General features: G+C 43.4%; 1 long non-coding RNA gene across 1 annotated transcript; it reads right to left on the bottom strand.

Moving 5' to 3' along the window:
• Positions 1-1,153: 1,153 nt before the first annotated feature.
• LOC135511640 (uncharacterized) lies at positions 1,154-19,046 on the bottom strand. Its single transcript, XR_010451283.1, has 4 exons — positions 18,948-19,046; positions 17,966-18,053; positions 3,442-3,572; positions 1,154-3,357 (listed from the first exon to the last, which is right to left on the bottom strand). It is a non-coding gene; the product is annotated as an uncharacterized LOC135511640 (long non-coding RNA).
• Between the last annotated feature and the right edge of the window lie 384 nt (positions 19,047-19,430).

Genomic DNA, 19,430 nt, shown 5'->3' with positions numbered 1-19,430 from the left:
TTCTATCGTCTTTTCAGAAAGCTCGATCACTGAGTTTTTCCCTCACACAGTTTTAGGTAGCCCAAACTTTAATTGAACTTGTTTACCTCTCTAGTGCGGCTTCGATGAGGAAGCATGGGAGGTGTTGCGCATGCAAATAGATAGCATATGAGAACCAATCAAAAGTCTCTCAAAGACACTTAAAATGTAAAAGCTAAAGATGGCACAACCAGTTACGGATTGTAAAGGGCACTTACTTTTTCAAACAGGTGTATTGGGTTCTGCATAACTTAAATAAGTATCACATGTTTGTGGTATTTGTTCACTCAGCTCCCCTTGATCTAATATTAGGTTGTGGTTGAAGATCTGATAACAATCAGTGTAAAAAATATGCAAAAATATGCAAAACAGAGAAAATCAAAAAGGGGGCAAATACTTTTTCATGCCACTGTAAGCATATTATAATTGCTAATAGGTAACTATATATGCATGTAACATGCGCCGTAGTACACAATAATTACAAGTAAGTGCTCCTCAAGATACACTTCATTTTAACTAGCTAAATCCTGTGTAACACCTTGTAATTACATTGTACTTAGGTACTGTAGATATTACATGTACTCAGTAGTGTACTACTGTGCTTATCCTCCCACTTGGATGGCAAAGAGGTTCAAGTTGTCATAATGGTTAACGCACACATTAATGTTAAGTACATGTTTTAATTATAATCTGGTATGACACCCTTCTGCGGTTGAACTACATCTGATCTGTTTCTGTTAAACGCAACCAAATAAACACAGATGGTACAGTTTTTAGGGGCAAGTGCTGGCAACAACATTGAGTGGAGATTTTGAACAGAGCATTCACGGGTAGGTAATTAGAGCCTATTGAGCCTCCGACCTTTATAATCTCGGACACCCAGCACATCTGTCCACGAGAGATGACACCCTTGTAACAGTTGTTATTGTATCGGATGCAGCTGAGAAAAAAAAACAACACTAAATATGTGAATTTAGTGGAAACTTGCACATTTGCAGTAACAAGCATGGTAACAAGCATTCATTGTTCAACTGTAATTATAGACTGCAATTACCCCCAGTTACATGTTGCTAGAACAGTGTAACTATGAGTTATTACAGTTAACAACAAAATTTGTAACAGTGTAATTGCACATGTAATTGCACTCTACCCCTTTCTCTTTTCCCTATAATAGCAACGCTAAAATTTATGTTACCGATATATAGATGGGGATTGTCCCTGAGTGCTTTATGTTCCACTGCCGTAAATCCTAATGGTGCGCTAGCTCCTGGAAGCAAGACTCAGATATTCCTTACAGTGTTCTTGGCCACTAGCTAGCCTCTGGAATCCCACCACGAGAGAGATGTGGTTTGGAGCATCTATAGACAAGTGAGAGAATACAGGAGCCTCACTGGGGTTTAGCTCACAGGGCTACACCTCACCCACGGTCTCCGGTTTCTCTGTGACCACATGAAAGACGAGGATTAGCCTTGAGTGTGGTCCTTTTGATGAAGCCTCCAACTGACATTTGGACAGGCATAGTGGAGCAGCTCAATTAATTAATCAAGATGTATTTATTTAGCCATTGGATTATTTTTTGAGAAATGCATTTGACATAAAGTGCTTAAAGGAAAACTCCACCCTAAATTATGTTTTTGTATTTGTTTCATTAGTTCATTGCTGATATAGTCGCACATTTTTTCACATTTCAGCAATTAAGTTTTCAAGGTATTTAACTTTCAAAATACATAAATACAGCCGGTATGATGCATTTTGCATCATACCACCTGTATTTCTGTGTTTTTAAAGTTTTGTGACTATATCAACAATGGACTAATGAAACAAATACCAAAAGATTTGAAAGGAATGGAAGATCTGAACACTCTCAAACACAGTCACACAAACAATGTGAGACAATGTCCAATATCCAATTTCCAGAAACAAATACCTTTGGAATGTACAAAAAAGGTGCTAACTAAAACCTAAAGGGGTTCTTTGAATAACCCTTTCTGGTTCCTGGTTGAACCCTTTTGGTTCTACATGGAAACTAAAAGGGATATACCTGGAACCAAAAAATGGTTCTTCTATGGACAGCCGGCGAACCCTTTTGGAACCCATTTTTGTAAGAGTGTAGGGTCTACCAATGTCTCTGCACTGCCAAAACCCACTCCTCCCTTCTCATCTCATTCAATCCTAACCCTGACGATTTGGCATTCACACCAATTTACCATTAACAACTCCTGCTAATAACTCCAGCTTTTGTTGCATGAGCTATCCACTGTTCCACATCGGAAGTCATAGACTAGTGCTCCACTCTATACTGTGAGCTCCCTTTGATTTCCAGTTGCATATGTCAACCTGCAATTATAGGAGCTGGTCTGGAAACTGTCAAGCTTGACTGCGGCGGTATTGGAATTATTGCAATTACACCCGTGTAATTGACCCGCCATCGGTGAAGATGTTAAACGGTGTGTCTGCTGTGTAAGTCCATGTCAGGATCTCACTCCACTTTCCCTCTCAGTGTGACACACTACAGATGTAGGATCTTCATTTGATCACTCTTTTGATGATGAGAATTATCATCAAATCAAATTGTATTGGTCACATACACATATTTATCAGATGTTATTGCAGGTGTAGTGAAATGCTAGTGTTCCTAGCTACAACAGCGCAGTAGCATCTAAGAATTCACAACAATACACACAAATCTAAAAGTGAAAGGATGGAATTAAGAAATATATAAAAATTAGCACGAGCAATGTCAGAGTGACATTGACTGAAATACATTATAAAACGGGTGGGTCTAATCCTGAATGCTGATTGGTTAAAACCACATTATAGCCGTGTCTATTTCACAAGTTACCACCGGCTAAATCTATGACGTTGAAATGCCTATTTACTCTGTTCCATATCACTGCGCAATCCACTGTCTCATCAACCCTGCCATGAAATGTATAAACTTGATCTCCACTATAAAAATCATCTAGACATTATCTCCTATTTCTTTTAGACTAGCATTTGGTTTTCACCAGCAGAGATTAGTATAAAACCCGCTGTCTTTCTCTCCGACCTTTTCAATATTGTTTCAATATTAAATTGCAATCTCCACTGTCCCATATAAAGTGAATGTGTCCGAACGACACTGACAGTAAATTGAGCTCGTTGTCATAGCAACATATAACATTTTTTTTTCATTTGACTGGCTAAATCAATACTTTGTTGCGAAAACTGAAATGGATGAGTGGAACATTTCTTTTGATCTTTTGGTGGCATGACTATGGATGAATGGGAAAAAGAGATGGCAATAATACCCAGGCATGCAGATTTGGAGGATGCTGCATTGATTGACCTAGAGAAAAGCTGCAATGAAAAAGAAAAAAGATAAGAATACAAACTGGGCTGGTTAGCAGAGAAGAAAAAAGTTGTTGACTTCAAAACACTCACTAAGGAAGAGTTTAACATCCTTCTAGAAGCCAGGGAGATTATGCCAGTGAGTAGGAATCGGTGTGAAGGTTTGCTCCATAGCTACTGGCATCCGTCACTGACAGACAGAAAACGCTGGAGGAACATCCTGGCTGAAAACAAAGAGAACACTGCATTATACCATCAACACCCAAAAGGAAGAAGTAAGGCAGCGGAAGTAGTAGCGCAGAGACTCCGAAAGATATTTCAACCAATGCAAAATCCAGAGCAATGCACAGATAAATGTGACATACAATAACATACATAACAAAGAGAATGTATGGTTTCATTTATTCAAATCAGTTCAAATGAATGCCATGGAATGCCACACAAAGTCGTGCATCATAAGTTCATTGTTATGGATGTATCCAAATACATTTGAACTAGAAAACAGCTTAAACAAAGGCAAATGCAGCTACTTTCAAATCAAATTGGGGCGGTAGGTAGCCTAGTGGTTAGAGTGTTAGACTTGTAACCGAAAGGTTGCAAGATCAAATCCCTCAGCTGACAAGGTAAAAATTCTTGCATAGTTAAATAAAGATAAAATCAAACTTTATTTGCCACATGCACCGAATACAACAAGTGTAGACTTTACAATGAAATGCTTACTTACAAGCCCTTAACCAACAGTGCAGTCCAATAAGAAAATATTAGGCTCGGTAGGCTAAAATAAAAAGTTATATAGTTTTGATGTCTTTACTATAATTCTACAATGTAGAAAGTAGTAAAAATAAAGAAAAAACCTGGAATGAGTCGGTGTGTCCAAACTTTTGACTTGTACGGTATGTAAATTACATATATCTGTAATTCATTTTTAATAAATTTGCAAACATTTATAAAAAAAGAAGAAAAAAAGAAGTAGCACAATAAGAATAACAACGCTATATACAGGGGGCACCGGTACAGAGTCACTGTGAAGGTACAGGCTAGTTGAGGTAATCTGTACATGCAGGTTGGGGTGAAGTGACTATGCATAGGGAGGAAGCAGTGTACAAAAAGGTGTGTGGTGGGGGGGAGTCAGTCCATGGAAATTGTCCGGTGGTGATTTTTATGAATTGTCCAGCAGTCTAATGGTTTTAGACCTGCTCCCCTACAACCCAGTCGATGTTAATGGGGGCCTGATCGGCCCGCCTTTTCCTGTAGTCCATGTTCAGCTCCTTTGTCTTGCTCACATTGAGGGAGATGTTGTTGTCCTGGCACCACACTGCTAGTTCTCTGACCACCTCCCTATAGGCCGTCTCATCGTTGTTGGTGATCAGGCCAACCACTGTTGTGTCATCAGCAAACTTAATGATGGTGTTGGAGTCGTGTTTGGCCATGCAGTCGTGGGTGAACAGGGATACAGCAGGGGACTAAGTACACACCCCTGAGGGGCCACAGTGTTAAGGATCAGCATGCAGACGTGTTGTTGCCTACTCATACCACCTGGGGCGGCCCGTCAAGATGTCCAGGATCCAGTTGCAGAGTGAGGTGTCTAAGTCCCAGAGTGCTTAGCTTAGTGATGAGCTTTGTCAGCACTATGGTGTTGAACGCTGAGCTGTAGTAAATGAACAGCATTCTCACATAGGTGTTCCTTTTATCCAGGTGAAAAAGGGCAGTGTGAAGTGCGATTGAGATTGCGTCCTCCTTGGATCTGTTGGGGCGGTATGCAAATTGGAGTGTGTCTAAGGTGTCCAGGAGGATGCTGTTGATGTGATCATTTAGGAAGGTTACCTTTGCTTCCTTGGGCACAGGAACTATGGTGGTCTGCTTGAAACATGTAGATATTACAGACTCGGTCAGGGAAAGGTTGACAATGTCAGTGAAGACACTTGACAGTTGGTCCACGCATGTTTAGGGTACACGTACTGGTAATCTGGCCCTGGCCCAGCGGCTTTGTGAATGTTGACTTGTTTAAAGGTTTTGTTCACATCGGCTACTGAGAGCATTATCACACAGTCATCCAGAACAGCTGGTGCTCTCATGCATGCTTCTGTGTTGCTTGCCTCGAAGCGAGCATAAAAGGCGTTCAGCTCGTCTGGTAGGCTCGCGTCACTGGGCAACTCGCGTCTGGGTGTCCATTTGTTGTCGGTTAAATTTTTGTCAAGCCCTGCCACATCCGCTGAGCATCAGAGTCGGAGTAGTAGGATTCAATCTCAACCTTGTATTGGCGCTTTACTTGTTTGATGGTTTGTTTGAGGGCATTGCAGGATTTCTTATATGCGTCCAAATTAGTCTCCTGCTCCTTGAAAGTGGCAGTTCTAGCCTTTAACTTGATGTGAATATTGCCTGTAATCCATGGCTTCTGGTTGGGATATGTATGTACAGTCACTGCGGGCACGCCGTCATCGATGCACTTATTGATGAAGCCGATGACTGAGGTGCTGTATTCCTCAATGCAATTGGATGAATCCCATAACATATTTCAGTCTGTGCTAGCAAAACAGTCCTGTAGTGTAGCATCCGCGTCATCTGACCACTTCCGTATTGAGCGAGTCACTAGTACTTCCTGATTTAGTTTCTGCTTGTAAGCAGGAATCAGGAGGTTAGAATTATGAAATTTTTTTGATTTGCCAAATTGAGGGCGGGGGAGAGCTTTGTATGCACCTCTGTGTTTGGAGTAAAGGTGGTCTAGGATTTTTCCTGGTTGTACACGTGACATGCTGGTAATAATTAGCTGGTAAGAATTTGCTGGTAAAAATACTTTGCTGTTATTCTGGCTGAGTTTTTTGACGCAACTGTAAATTAGCCGTAGTTGCCTAGCTAGCAAGCAAGGGATAAGAACGTTGCCGTGGCAATAGAACATTTAGAATGAACGACTGGGTTGCATCTAAAGATACAGAACAAAAAGTACAAATGAGTGGGTCGCGTCTCTAGCAACCCTCCATTTGTGTTGGAACTATATCTTGTGGAAGGAAGAAATAGTACGAATAAATGAATCAAAATAAACTTTTTAATAAAAATATGTAGATCATTATTTGAATATGTTGGTAACCCCTTGTATAGAAGTGATAATGCCCAAAAAGGCCGTGTTTGCCACTATGTCCAACAAACACTGGCTTCTCTTGCATTATCAAGTAGAATAAAATACAGTATACACATATGAAATTAGTAAAACAGTATGTAAACATTATTGAAGTGACTAGTGTTCCATTATTAAAGTGACCAGTGATTCCATGTCTATGTACTGTAAATAGGGCAGCAGCCTCTAAAGTGCAGGGTTGAGTAACCGGGTGGTAGCCGGCTAGTGACAGTGACTAAAGTTCAGGGCAGGGTACTGAGTGGAGGCCGGCTAGTGAAAGATATTTAACACTATGATGGCCTTGAGATAGAAGCTGTTTTTCAGTCTGTCGGCACCAGCTTTGATGCACCGGTACTGACCTCACCTTATGGATGATAGCGGGGTGACCAGGCCGTGGCTCAGGTGGGTCCTGGATGTCCTTGATGATCTTTCTGGCTTTCCTGTGACATCTGGTGATGTAAATGTCCTGGAGGGCAGGCAGTGTGCCCCGGGTGCTGCATTGGGCAGACCGCACCACCCTCTGGAGAGCCATGTAGTTGTGGGTAGTACAGTTGCCTACCAGGCAGTGTTACAGCCCGACAGGATACTCTCAATTGTGCATCTGTAAAAGTTTGTGAGGGTCTTCTTCACCACACTGTCTGTGTGGTTGGACAATTTCAGATTGTCAGTGATATGTTGGACTTTGAACTGTGTATAGGGAGGTGCTCCCTCTGTTGTCTCCTGAAGTCCACAATCAGCTCCTTTGTTTTGTCGACATTGAGGGAGAGGTTATTTTCATGGCACCAGTCTGCCAGAGCGGCCACCTCCTCCCTGTAGGCTGTCTCGTCATTGTTGGTAATCAGGCCGACAACCGTTGTTCATCTGCAGACTTGATGATTGAGATGAATGCGTGTGTGGCCATGCAGTCATGGGTGAAGAGAGAGTACAGGAGTGGGCTGAGTACACACTCTTGTGGGGCCCCTGTGTTGAGAATCAGCATAGTTGTTTCCTACCTTCACTACTTGGGGATGGACCATCAGAAAGTCCAGGACCCAATTGCACAGGGCGGGATTCAAACCCAGGGCCCCAACCTTAACGATGAGCTTGGAGGGTACTATGGTGCTGATGGCTGATAGCTGAGCTCTAGTCAATGAACTGCATTCTTTCATACAGTAGGTATTCCTCTTGTCCAGGTGGGATAGGGCAGTGTGCAGTGTGATGGGGAATGCATCATCTGTGGATCTATTGGGGATCTATTCAAATTGAAGTGGGTCTAGGATGTCAAGTAAGTTGGAGGTGGTATGATCCTCAACTAGCTTCATGATGACAGAAGTGAGTGCTACGGGGCGATAGTCATTTAGTTCCTGCCCAGCAGGAAATGCAAACCTGTAGTGTACTTGAGTTTGAAAAGGCTTCTAAAGTTTGTAATTTCCACTTAGAAAAATGTATCAACCCTCCAAAAAATGTCATTATTATAATCCACATAATAATTCACATTTACTGTTGCCGCAAGATTATTGTATCTGCTGTAGCAAACTGACTCAAAGTAAGATCCTACATCTGTATATGAAATGGTACTTGTACAGCAACGAAACATTGTTACATGACTGGTGAACAGACATACTATACTTGACACTGTGGGGCGAGTGGAAAAATATGGAGAAAGTAGTGGGATGACATACTAGCTGGAATCCCCTTTTTTAAACCTCTATATTGCATTTTATAGGTCAATGATGAATCAAATAATACCATTATTATTTATTATATTGGGGTGTTCTTAATAAAACTCAAGCCTGTGGTCCCCCCACGGCTCATTCCAGGCAGACAGAAGGTGAACATTAGCTAAACTTTATCTCAGTGAGTGTGTTATCTGTGGTGGCGAGGTCTATCTGTAGCAGAGTAGAGTGTCTGTTGTCTTTCACTCGTGCTTAGTCTAACCTAGTGTTTTCCCTGAGTCCTCTCAGTCCAGTGTTGCTATCTGGTCTAGGCCAGTCCTCATTACTGCCAGGCAGCACAGAACAACACAGCAGCTGCTGCTCTCACAGTTACATCACCCATTGTTGATTCCTCCCTCGTCCCCTCAGTGTGCTCCACTCAGCAGAAGTAGATAGAGGGAAGAGAGGAAGAGAGGGAAGGATTGGAAAAGGAGATAGAGGGATAGAGAGAGAATGAGATTTAGGATGAAAGAGAGAGTGAAGAAGATTTAGTAAGTAAAATAGTGAGGGTGAGTGATATTGAGATATAGAAAGTGGGGGAGTGAGAAAGAGATTGAAGGAGGGGAGGAGTGGGCCACTCAGCCAGTCACGTGCACCGTCGTCTCATCTGAATTAAGCTGTGCAAAACAGGCCCCAGGGCTTGTTGCTAAGCAGTGAGATAGGCTCAGTGATTTCCACAGAGACAGTGGTGCAAGAGCTTACTGATGGCCTGAACCAGACACCCCATAATGAGCGCTCACACGCATAACCACAGCAACAATGGAGATCCAAATAATGGGGTGCATACACTTTCGCGAGTAATGTGTGATATGTAAAATAAATGTTATGTGCGATAATTACATAGTTATATTCCATATGTAGTGATATTGATCTTATAAGCTGCCTTATCAAAATGTGTTAGACATAGTACATTCATGTCCAAAAACATTTATATTCAAAGATGTAATTAGTGTTTTTATTCTTATATTTTTAGGTTTGGTTAATGATATTCAGACAAAGTGCTTCTCCGGTTCGTTCCTCTTTGTTAACCTCTCTGGCCAAAGGGCCACATTTTGTGCCATGTCTGTAAACCTGGTTGCTGTGGCAGCGAGGGTTTTGTTTGTTTCCTGAGAGCTCTTGAGATGTAGCTTGTAGGAGGGCCTTTTACCTAGGTCCTGTTTGGGGCTGGTTGATGAAGCTGGTTGACCTTTCATTTTAGAAGTTGGGAGAAGCCAAACAAGCCAAGTCTGTAGGTCTGTCAACAAACACAGAGGAAATTAAATGAGGACCCTGTAGGCCGGGCCAAACGCTATTCATTTTAGAGTGTGTATGAGCAAGCAGCCCACTGGATCGATGCTTCAACAGGCCATGTAAATAATGACAAAAGTCTATCTGTTCCCCAACTTAATCCACTACTTATAGGTTGTTTGTAGATGCAGGATGAGGTATTTTTTTATTAAACCGTTGAATGTAAAGGTTAAGTGAAACATATGAATAAACACGTACCGTATCAGCTCTTTTTGGTTTCCTGAAATTTCCTTTTCCTTGTCATTTGTAAATATTTCAATTCACAATGTAAAGGCATGATAAAGTAGGGCTCGTGTGTATAGTTAAAACCCAGCACTACTGCTCTAGGATTAGGACTCCCATTGAAGAGCCATTTATTGAACTTATCAAGATATTGCACAATCAAACTCTTTATCATAATAACGACACGTGTGCGCGTGTGTGTGTGTGTGTGTGTGTGTGTGTGTGTGTGTGTGTGTGTGTGTGTGTGTGTGTGTGTGTGTGTGTGTGTGTGTCTGTGTGTGTGTGTGTGTGTGTGTGTGTGTGTGTGTGTGTGTGTGTCTGTGTGTGTGTGTGTGTGTGTGTGTGTGTGTGTGTGTGTGTGTGTGTGTGTGTGTGTGTGTGTGTGTGTGTGTGTGTGTGTGTGTCTGTGTGTGTGTCTGTGTCTGTGTGTGTGTGTGTGTCTGTGTGTGTGTCTGTGTGTGTGTGTCTGTGTGTGTGTGTCTGTGTCTGTGTCTGTGTCTGTGTCTGTGTGTCTGTGTGTGTCTGTGTCTGTGTCTGTGTGTGTGTCTGTGTGTGTGTGTGTGTCTGTGTGTGTGTGTGTGTGTGTGTGTGTGTGTGTGTGTGTGTCTGTCTGTGTCTGTGTCTGTGTCTGTGTCTGTGTCTGTGTGTGTGTGTGTGTGTGTGTGTGTGTGTGTGTGTGTGTGTGTGTCTGTGTCTGTGTCTGTGTGTGTGTGTGTGTGTGTGTGTGTGTGTGTGTGTGTGTGTGTGTGTGTGTGTGTGTGTGTGTGTGTGTGTGTGTGTGTGTGTGTCTGTGTCTGTGTCTGTGTCTGTGTCTGTGTGTGTGTCTGTGTGTGTGTGTGTGTGTGTGTGTGTGTGTGTGTGTGTGTGTCTGTGTCTGTGTCTGTGTCTGTGTCTGTGTCTGTGTCTGTGTGTGTGTGTGTGTCTGTGTCTGTGTGTGTGTGTGTGTCTGTGTGTGATGGGTGATGCTGTAACACAGTTAGCGCCTGCAGGCAAAATAAAATGTAATAGTTCTGATTCATGGCTTAAAACTCATCCCCATACAACAACCTAAATAGTAACTGCTTGTTTCATCCAATCCTTTCACTATCATTGATGAATAGAGTATAATACCTGAACATAGTGCATGGGTAATCGTGACGAGCAGACACAACAACAAACATCTATATGAATACGCTATTCACAACGTTAAAGTATCTATGGACATTTCCAAGGCCTACTTTTTTTTCTTTATACTTTCGTCTGTGACAAAAGCTACAGAAATCCTATGTAATTAAAAAGAAATGAAAACGAAACAGCATATTAAGAAAATAAGGTTGGACTGACATCATTGGCAATGTCCCATCATATCAAGGCAATTAGCTGCTGCCAGAGAAGGAGACTGGCAATTTTTCTTGTTTAACTCGTTAGAGGGGTCCTCAGCACGGTGCTCACTCATATCAGACCTCTCTAATTACTTTAAAACCCAAATTAAAGTGGCCACTATCTGACATTGTTCACTGCCCCCTCATCTAGGAATTTAATTAGGCATTGGTTTTTAATAAAATACCAATTTTGGATGAGAAGCATTGTTAATAAAGCATGCTTCTCACGTGTCTTAATCTGTAGGGTAGAAGGACCAGCACAGGTTATTCCAAAGTCTTCTACAAGTATCATACGAGTGACATAGTCATAGGAGAGACATAATAGGCCTTTAGGTCAGATAACTGGTTTAGCTGATCTAGAACCCGAATAAGGACTCAGTGAATACACAGCACAATATATTGTGCGTTACCGCCACTGAGAATGTATGTGGAAGATCGTTTCCATCAACTTGAAGATGCAATGTTTTCACTAAATCAGAAAACCAGGATTTCTTCCTGGCATTTTTGTGTTGGCAATGGTAATCACTAGGGGTGTTGTCAGTACGCTTTGACAATAACAACACCGTGCCGTGTGTGAGTGCTCCCACTGACCCAGAAGACTGGGTGATCTCACTCTCCGAGGCCGACGTGAGTAAGGTCTTTAATCAGGTCAACACTCGCAAGGCCGCAGGTGCCGGACGGTATTCTAGGGCACGTTCTCAAACCATGCGCGGAACAGCTGGCAGGCATACTCACTTTCATTTTCAACCTCTCCTTGTCCCAGTCTTTAATCCACACGTCTTAAACTGACCACAATCATTCCTGTACCCTAAGGTTTCATGCCACAATGACTACCGCCCTGTAGCACTCACATCTGTAATCATCAAGTGCTGGTTACAGCACACATCAACTCTATCATCCCAGACCCCTAGACCCACTCCAATTTGCATATAGCCCAACAGATCCATAGACGACTCAGTCTCAATTACATCCACACTCCCCTCACCCACCTAGAGAGAATGCTGTTCATTGACTAAAGCTCAGCGTTCAACACCATGGTCCCCTCAAAGCTGGTCACCAAGCTTAGGACCCTCCCTCTGCAACTGGATCCTGGAATTCTTGGTGGGCAGACCCCAGGTGGTAAGGGTAGGTAACATCACCTCCGCCACCCTGACCCTCAAAACGGGGGCCCCACAGTGGTGTGTGCTTAGTCTCCTCCTTTACTCCCTGTTAACCCACGGCTGTGTGGCCACGTATGACTCCAACACCGTCATCAAGTTTGCTGACGATGGTGGTAACATGCCTCGTCCCCCTCATGGGGTTGAAAAGGTTTGGCATGGACCCTCAAGTACTCAAAGAGTTATACAGATGCACCATTGAGAGCATCTTGACTGGCTGCATCACAGCTTGGTATGGCAACAGAACCGTCCTCGATCGCATGGCGCTATAGAGGATGGTGCTGACAGCCTAGTGCATCACTGGGGCCGAGCTCCCTGTCAACCAGGACATCTATATCAGGCGGTGTGAAAGGAAAGCCCAGAGAATCGTTAAAGACTCCAGCCACCCAAGTCATAGACTGTTCTCTCTGCTTCCGCAAGGCAAGCAGTACTGGTGCATCAAGTCTGACACCAACAGGCTCCTGAACAGTTTCTATCCCCAAGCCTTAAGACTGCTAAATATCTAACAAAATCGTTACACCGACTATCTGATATGACCCTTGTATTTTATTTGTATTATTACATCTTCATGAACACTCACAGGACACATTCACGCGCACTCACTCACACACACACACACACACACACACACACACACACACACACACACACACACACACACACACACACACACACACACACACACACACACACACACACACACACACACACACGCATGCATGCACACACACAATCATGTACACTGCCGCTACTCTATTTATCATACACTACATTGATTTGAACGACCCTTAAAATGAGTGGATTTGGCTATTTCAGCCACACCCATTGCTGACATCTCCATAGACAAAAATTGACAGAAGAATGGCCCATGACTTTCAATTTGGCAATTTCATAGGGTTCCACCTTCCCAACAAGTCAGTTTGTCAAATTTCTGCCCTGCTGGAGCTGCCCAGGACAACTGTAAGTGCTGTTATTGTGAAGCGGAAACGTCTAGGAGCAACAACGGCTCAGCCGCAAAGTGGTAGACCACACAAGTTCACAGAACGGGAGCGCCAAGTGCTGAAGCGCGTAAAAATCCTCTGTCCTCAGTTGCAACACTAACTATCAAGTCGGGAGCTTCATGAAATGGGTTTCCATGGCTGAGCAGCCGTACACAAGCCTAAGATCACCATGCGCAATGCCAAGCGTTGGCTGGAGTGGTGTAAAGCTTCCCACCATTGGACTCTGGAACAGTGGAAACGCGTTTTCTGGAGTGATAAATCATGCTTCAACATTTACCAGTCAGACGGACGAATCTGGATTTGGCGGGTGCCAGGAGAATGCTACCTGTGCGAGTGCATACTGCCAACTGTAAAGTTTGGTGGAGGAGGAATACTGGTGTGGAGCTCTTTTTCATGGTCTGGGCTAGGCCCCTTAGCTCCAGTGAAGGGAAGTATTAACCCTACAGCAATGACATTCTAGACAATTCCCTTTTTCCAACTTTGGGGCAGTTCCTTTTCTTTTTCAGCATGACAATGCCCCCGTGCACAAAGCGAAGTCCATACAGAATTGGTTTGTTGAGATCGGTGTGGAAGAACTTGACTGACCTACACAGAGCTCTGACCTCAACACCTTTGGGATGAATTTGAACGCCGACTGCAAGCCAGGCCTAATCACCCAACAGCAGTGCCCAACCTCACTCAGGCTCTTGTCGATGAATGGAAGCAAGTCCCCGTAGCAATGTTCCAACAACTAATGGAAAAGCTTCCCAGATGAGTGGAAGCATGTATTGCAGCAAAGGGGGGACCAACTCCATGTTAGCGCCCATCATTTTAGGATAAGATGTGGGGCGGCAGGTAGCCTAGTTGTTAGAGCATTGGGCAAGTAACCGAAGGTTGCTGGATCGAATCTCCGAGCTGACGAGGTAAACATCTGTCATTCTACCCCTAAACAAGGCAGTTAACCCACTGTTCCCCAGCAATCATTGTAAATACGATTTTTTTCTTAACTGACTTGCCTAGTTAAATAAATGTTAAATAAAATGTTTGTCAAGCAGGTGTCCACATACTTTTGAGCGTGTAGTGTATATCCTTATGCCTACTCACTTTACCCCTATACACATCTACATCTATCACTCCAGTATCCCTGCACATTGTAAATATGGTATTGGAACTGATCCTATATACAACTTACCCTCTTTCTCATGATTATATTATTTGTATTTGTTGTGTGTTTTATTTTACCCTCATGTTATATTTAGTAATACATTGATATTGACTATTGCATTGTTGGGTTTAGAGCTAGCAAGAAAGGCATCTCACTGTACTTGTGCATGTGAAATTAAAACATGGAACTTGAAACTTGAATAGCAATGCGTTGAGTAGCAAAGATCTTACCTGGAGAGTGGAGACTGTAATAAGATGTAATGAGACCTGTCTGAGTATGTGGTCTCTGTACTTTCAGTGCTACCACACAGTATCTGTAGAGATAATGCCCTTTATTTCATAATTTTGTCCATACTCAGGACCATCGGAACAACAGGGGTCCCTGCTAGCCAATCAGATGTGTTTGTTTGGCCCCTCTCCTCCTTGCAGCCTCCGTCTAATTGGTCACTGGTGAGTTCCGTGTTCTTTCCTAGAATGTTTATGACCGTGGATGAACCGGGTCCCTATGAATCTCCAGTGATCACAATAGAATTTCAAACACCCCCTCTTAAACACACCCTGCCATTATACAATGACAAACACTAAGAAGCACATAGGTCATATCTCATCATTAGGTAAGAATGGCCTGTCTCCTGTCCTTGACCTCTGTATTTTGCTACCAGCTGAAGCCAGATAAACAGGGGACTTTGTTTTTCATTATGATGAGGGAGGGAAGGAAGGAGCACTGTACCTTATACTAAGTGCCTCACTACTGGGACTGTATAGAGCTGCAGTACTGTAGATCAGGTTTATCTATGTTTATCCTGGTCTCACTCCAGTTAGGCAGCGGAAAAACGTTGAAAATCAACTATAAAAAATACCATAAGGCTGATTGGTTGTTTAGAACGATTCAAATAGTTAGGCTAGATGTAGGTGACATGAAAACCCGTCGACCTGGGCCTCCTCTCTGTCAACCTGGGCCTCATCTCTGTCAACTTGTGCCTCCTCTCTGTTAATCTTGACCTCTGACACTGGACAATGCCAGAGCAGGGACATAGGAATTTCTTCCTATCATTATAATGGCCAAGCTAGTAGAGAGAGATGGGAGGGAGGGGACCACAAGGGGGGGGGGTTGAGTTTTAGCTCAGGTCAGTTCAGTTGAGAGAAGGGGGACCGGTGAAGGAAGCGCTCATGACAACAAGCCTTTCATTAGACCTTCCACTCCTACTGCAGTAACGGCATAAGATGCTCCGTGTCAACCTGCGACCATCATAATGAACTAGGCAGACACATTATTATAGAGTCTGTTCTACCTCGTAGCAACCGCAAATTCATTGTGTGCCTTTATCAGTGGAGCTGTAATAGACAGGCGATGTGTGTACGTTTGCTTGTTTATGTGTTAGTGTGTACGTGAGCATGGGCTCTGTAGAGCATCACCTGAGAACAGCAAGCTCCTCCATCACCCTGTCGGCCACACAAAGCCATGATGTCACCACCTGCCAGTCGCCACAAAGGGGTTAACTCCTGGGTGGGTCCCACTCCTGACAGGGGAGCACTGTTGGTCACTTATCTTTTTAATTAGCTTTTCACTCCTCCAAGCCCCCATCCTCTATCTATCTCTGTTTCTCATACTCTCTGCTTTACTCTTTCTCCCCATCCCTCTCTCTCTCTCTCTCTCTCTCTCTCTCTCTCTATTTTACTCTCTTTTACTCTCTTTACCTTTCCATTTCAATCTCTCTTCCCCCAATTTCTCTTACTATTTCTCTCTCTTCCTTCTTCCTCCTCTCCCTGGCCACCCCTGGCGCCCCACCGCCCCCCCACCCCTGCATACTCACAGAGTCATAATTAATACATTTTCTCTGTCCATATTTCATTGTGTTTGCTTTAAAAACCCAAGAAAGAAGGGGTTAGAGGAGGCAGTCTAAAACAGCCTCTAAGATTAATTAAGGTGGAGAGAAAAGGGATGTGTCCCGGGAAAGAGCCGAGCTCGGCACAATGCGGCAAGCTTCATTTAAATAAGGGCCAGAGTCCGCCCTGGTGTATGTGTCATCGCAGCGCCTCTCCACCTGAAATGAAGGATAACTACTCCACCAGATTAGGATATGTACCATCTATTCTCTCTCTCTCTCTCTCTCTCTCTCTCTCTCTCTCTCTCCCCCTCTCTCTCTCTCTCTCTCTCTCTCTCTCTCTCTCTCTCTCTCTCTCCACTATTTGTCTTCAAGGTTTTTGAAATGACTTTGCAATCTGATGATGCGCTGGCCTATTATATTGTCTAGCAGGACAAATATCCCGCCGTTTTCCTCTGTAGAACTAACACAATTTTTCCATGTCAGAGGTGGGTAATATCCCGGTGGTCCGGGGAGGCATATGGGCTGCATTTGAGAATGCCATCATTAATCCTGGTGGGCCATCTCACGCTCAGACTATTAGGGAAATACATTTGCATGCTGAATATGATCCAGGTGAAGCACTGAAGGCACAAATTATATTTCCTGACAGTGAGGTGGAGAATGGAGCCAGACACTGCATCACTCACCTGCACACAGACAAGCATGCACACACACACATGCACGTGAGCACACACCTACACACACGTGCGCTTACACACACTAACAAACACTTATGCACACACAAAGGAAGTGCAAATTGTGTTCTTTCACATATACAACGACACACCTCCTTTCCTCCCGACCCAGTACTGCTGGCAAATCTCTATCTATTACCTAGAGAGAGGGGAGTCCAGGTATCTGTTGCAGTTTGTGTGTGTGTGTGTGTGTGTGTGTGTGTGTGTGTGTGTGTGTGTGTGTGTGTGTGTGTGTGTGTGTGTGTGTGTGTGTGTGTGTGTGTGTGTGTGTGTGTGTGTGTGTGTGTGTGTGAGGGCGTGCGTGCGTGCGTGCTTGCGCGCATGCGTGCGTGTGTGTGTGTGTGCCTGCCTGTGTGCGTGGGTGTGTTTGTGTGTGTATGTAGGCCTCTGGCTCTTGAGTGTCCTCTAACCCTGACAGTAATGGTCCATAAAGGCCTAGACTAATGGGGCGGGCAGCAGTGTCAACTTCATTATTTAACATCTCCCTCAAAGATGAAAAGTCTCTCTCAACTTTTCTTGTTGCACACACGGCTAAGCAACTCTTTTCATCCTCTCTGTTTTTTTAGTCTAGCTTCAACAGTATGCAACTATTTTCCACCATATTAGTAAGACAAATGGTTATTATTGTCTTCATATTGTTGTTGGTCAGTGCTAAGGTCCTATGGGCATTCAACCCCCTCCCTCTCCATTAAATGTATGGTCAGTAGTTGTTGTTGTCCTATACATTCATAATGGTCTAACTCATATAAAGACCTTGGGAAATAACTGTTGTATTTTTGAGAGACTCTGATATAACCATCCCTTTAGAACAGAAAACACTTCCTTATTTTCAAACGTAATTCTCCTTTGCCTTAACCCCTCACAACATACACCCCTAATGAGGTATGTCGTCAAGGACACTCAGTTCCAGGGGACAACATGAAAGGGTAATGATAACAATAACAACAACAGCCATTGCTTGGTTCGGTCTGAACTGTGATCGTTGGGTTTGGTCTTAATTGTTGATAGGTTCAGGGAGCTAGAAACAGTCTGTCAGGTGTTTTGTATAAAACAGTGTCAACATAAAAAGATACCCACCCAAGCCATCTCTATCATCGGTTGTGAGGGCTTGTTCTTTGTCCGTTGTGTGGTATCTTTGTCATTTATCCTTCATCAGTTGACGGGGCTATAAGCATTGAGGAAACAACAGGGGTTATTCTTCACTACACACCCTGTTTAGACATGCATATATTCTTATTAAAGTCACAGATCCCAGAAAACAAGACAAGACAGAGAAAACAGAATAACCTTGAAATATTTATCTCCAGACCCACTTTGGAGAATTAAAGGTAAAATCAGCGAAAGACGTTGATTGAAGTAAAAACAATAATGGGTCAATTTACGCAACAACTAAGAGCAACTGCAACTAAAATTGCAACCGTTTCTCCGTGTAGCCCTGTTATTAGGTAGTTACTGTAGCTAGCTTCCACCTCAAATAGTCAAGTACAGTATTACATTTTGTTGACATATTTTTTTTTGGGGGGGGGGGGGGAATTACGTAAGCTCCACCTCATTTAGCTAGACTGAAGTTGACATAGCTAATGTTTGCTGAATAGTAAATGTCCCTGTATTTGCTGTGTGTGTGTGTGTGTGTGTGTGTGTGTGTGTGTGTGTGTGTGTGTGTGTGTGTGTGTGTGTGTGTGTGTGTGTGTGTGTGTGTGTGTGTGTGTGTGTGTGTGTGTGTGTGTGTTGACTTAGCATACAAGACAGGTAGCTTGTTAATGCCACCTGATATATTTGGGTTTAGTTTAGTTTTTTCACAACATATTTGTTTGTTTTAAGGATGACATCTTCATCCCTGAAAATGTTTTCATCCTGGAGGAGACTGTGCAAGAAATTGCAAATCCAAGCAATGTCTAGGGCTATTGTTCATTTCAAGACACAATCTATCATCCCTGAGGTAAAAAATGGACAACATACAGTATTTGCAGTGATTCTTGAATATAACTATAGCCTAATAGATGCCTTAATTGTTTTCTACCAACAGGAAAGAATGGTTAGTACAGCATGCCAAACTGACCCCTGGGTGCCAGAGTGTTCCTGTGCTGTGGTGGAGAAGAGGTCCATCGGGACCATCACTAAAGAGCTCGAGGCCCAGCTAGATTGCGCTCATGACCATCTGTATAAAACCGAGTCCTGCCCCTATACACCACAGATGGAGCTGACAGAGAGTGAGATCAGTGAAGACCATAACTTGCTGTATGAACCCGAGAGCTCAGAATCACAATAATCACAGTGCGAGCCAAGATATATCAAACAATCAAATGTATTTATAAAGCCCTTCTTACAGCAGCTGGTGTCACAAAGTGCTGTACATAAACCCAGCCTAAAACCCCAAACAGCAAGCAATGCAGGTGTAGAAGCACAGTGGCTAGGAAAAACTCCCTAGAAAGGCCAGAACCTAGGAAGAAACCTAGAGAGAAACCAGGCTATGAGGGGTGGCCAGTCCTCTTCTGGCTGTGCCGGGTAGAGATTATAACAGAAAATGGCCAAGATGTTCAAA

The sequence above is a fragment of the Oncorhynchus masou genome, chromosome 24 (genome assembly GCF_036934945.1).
Source record: "Oncorhynchus masou masou isolate Uvic2021 chromosome 24, UVic_Omas_1.1, whole genome shotgun sequence".
Classification (NCBI taxonomy): domain Eukaryota; kingdom Metazoa; phylum Chordata; class Actinopteri; order Salmoniformes; family Salmonidae; genus Oncorhynchus; species Oncorhynchus masou.
This window is presented reverse-complemented; position numbering and strand designations above follow the sequence as displayed.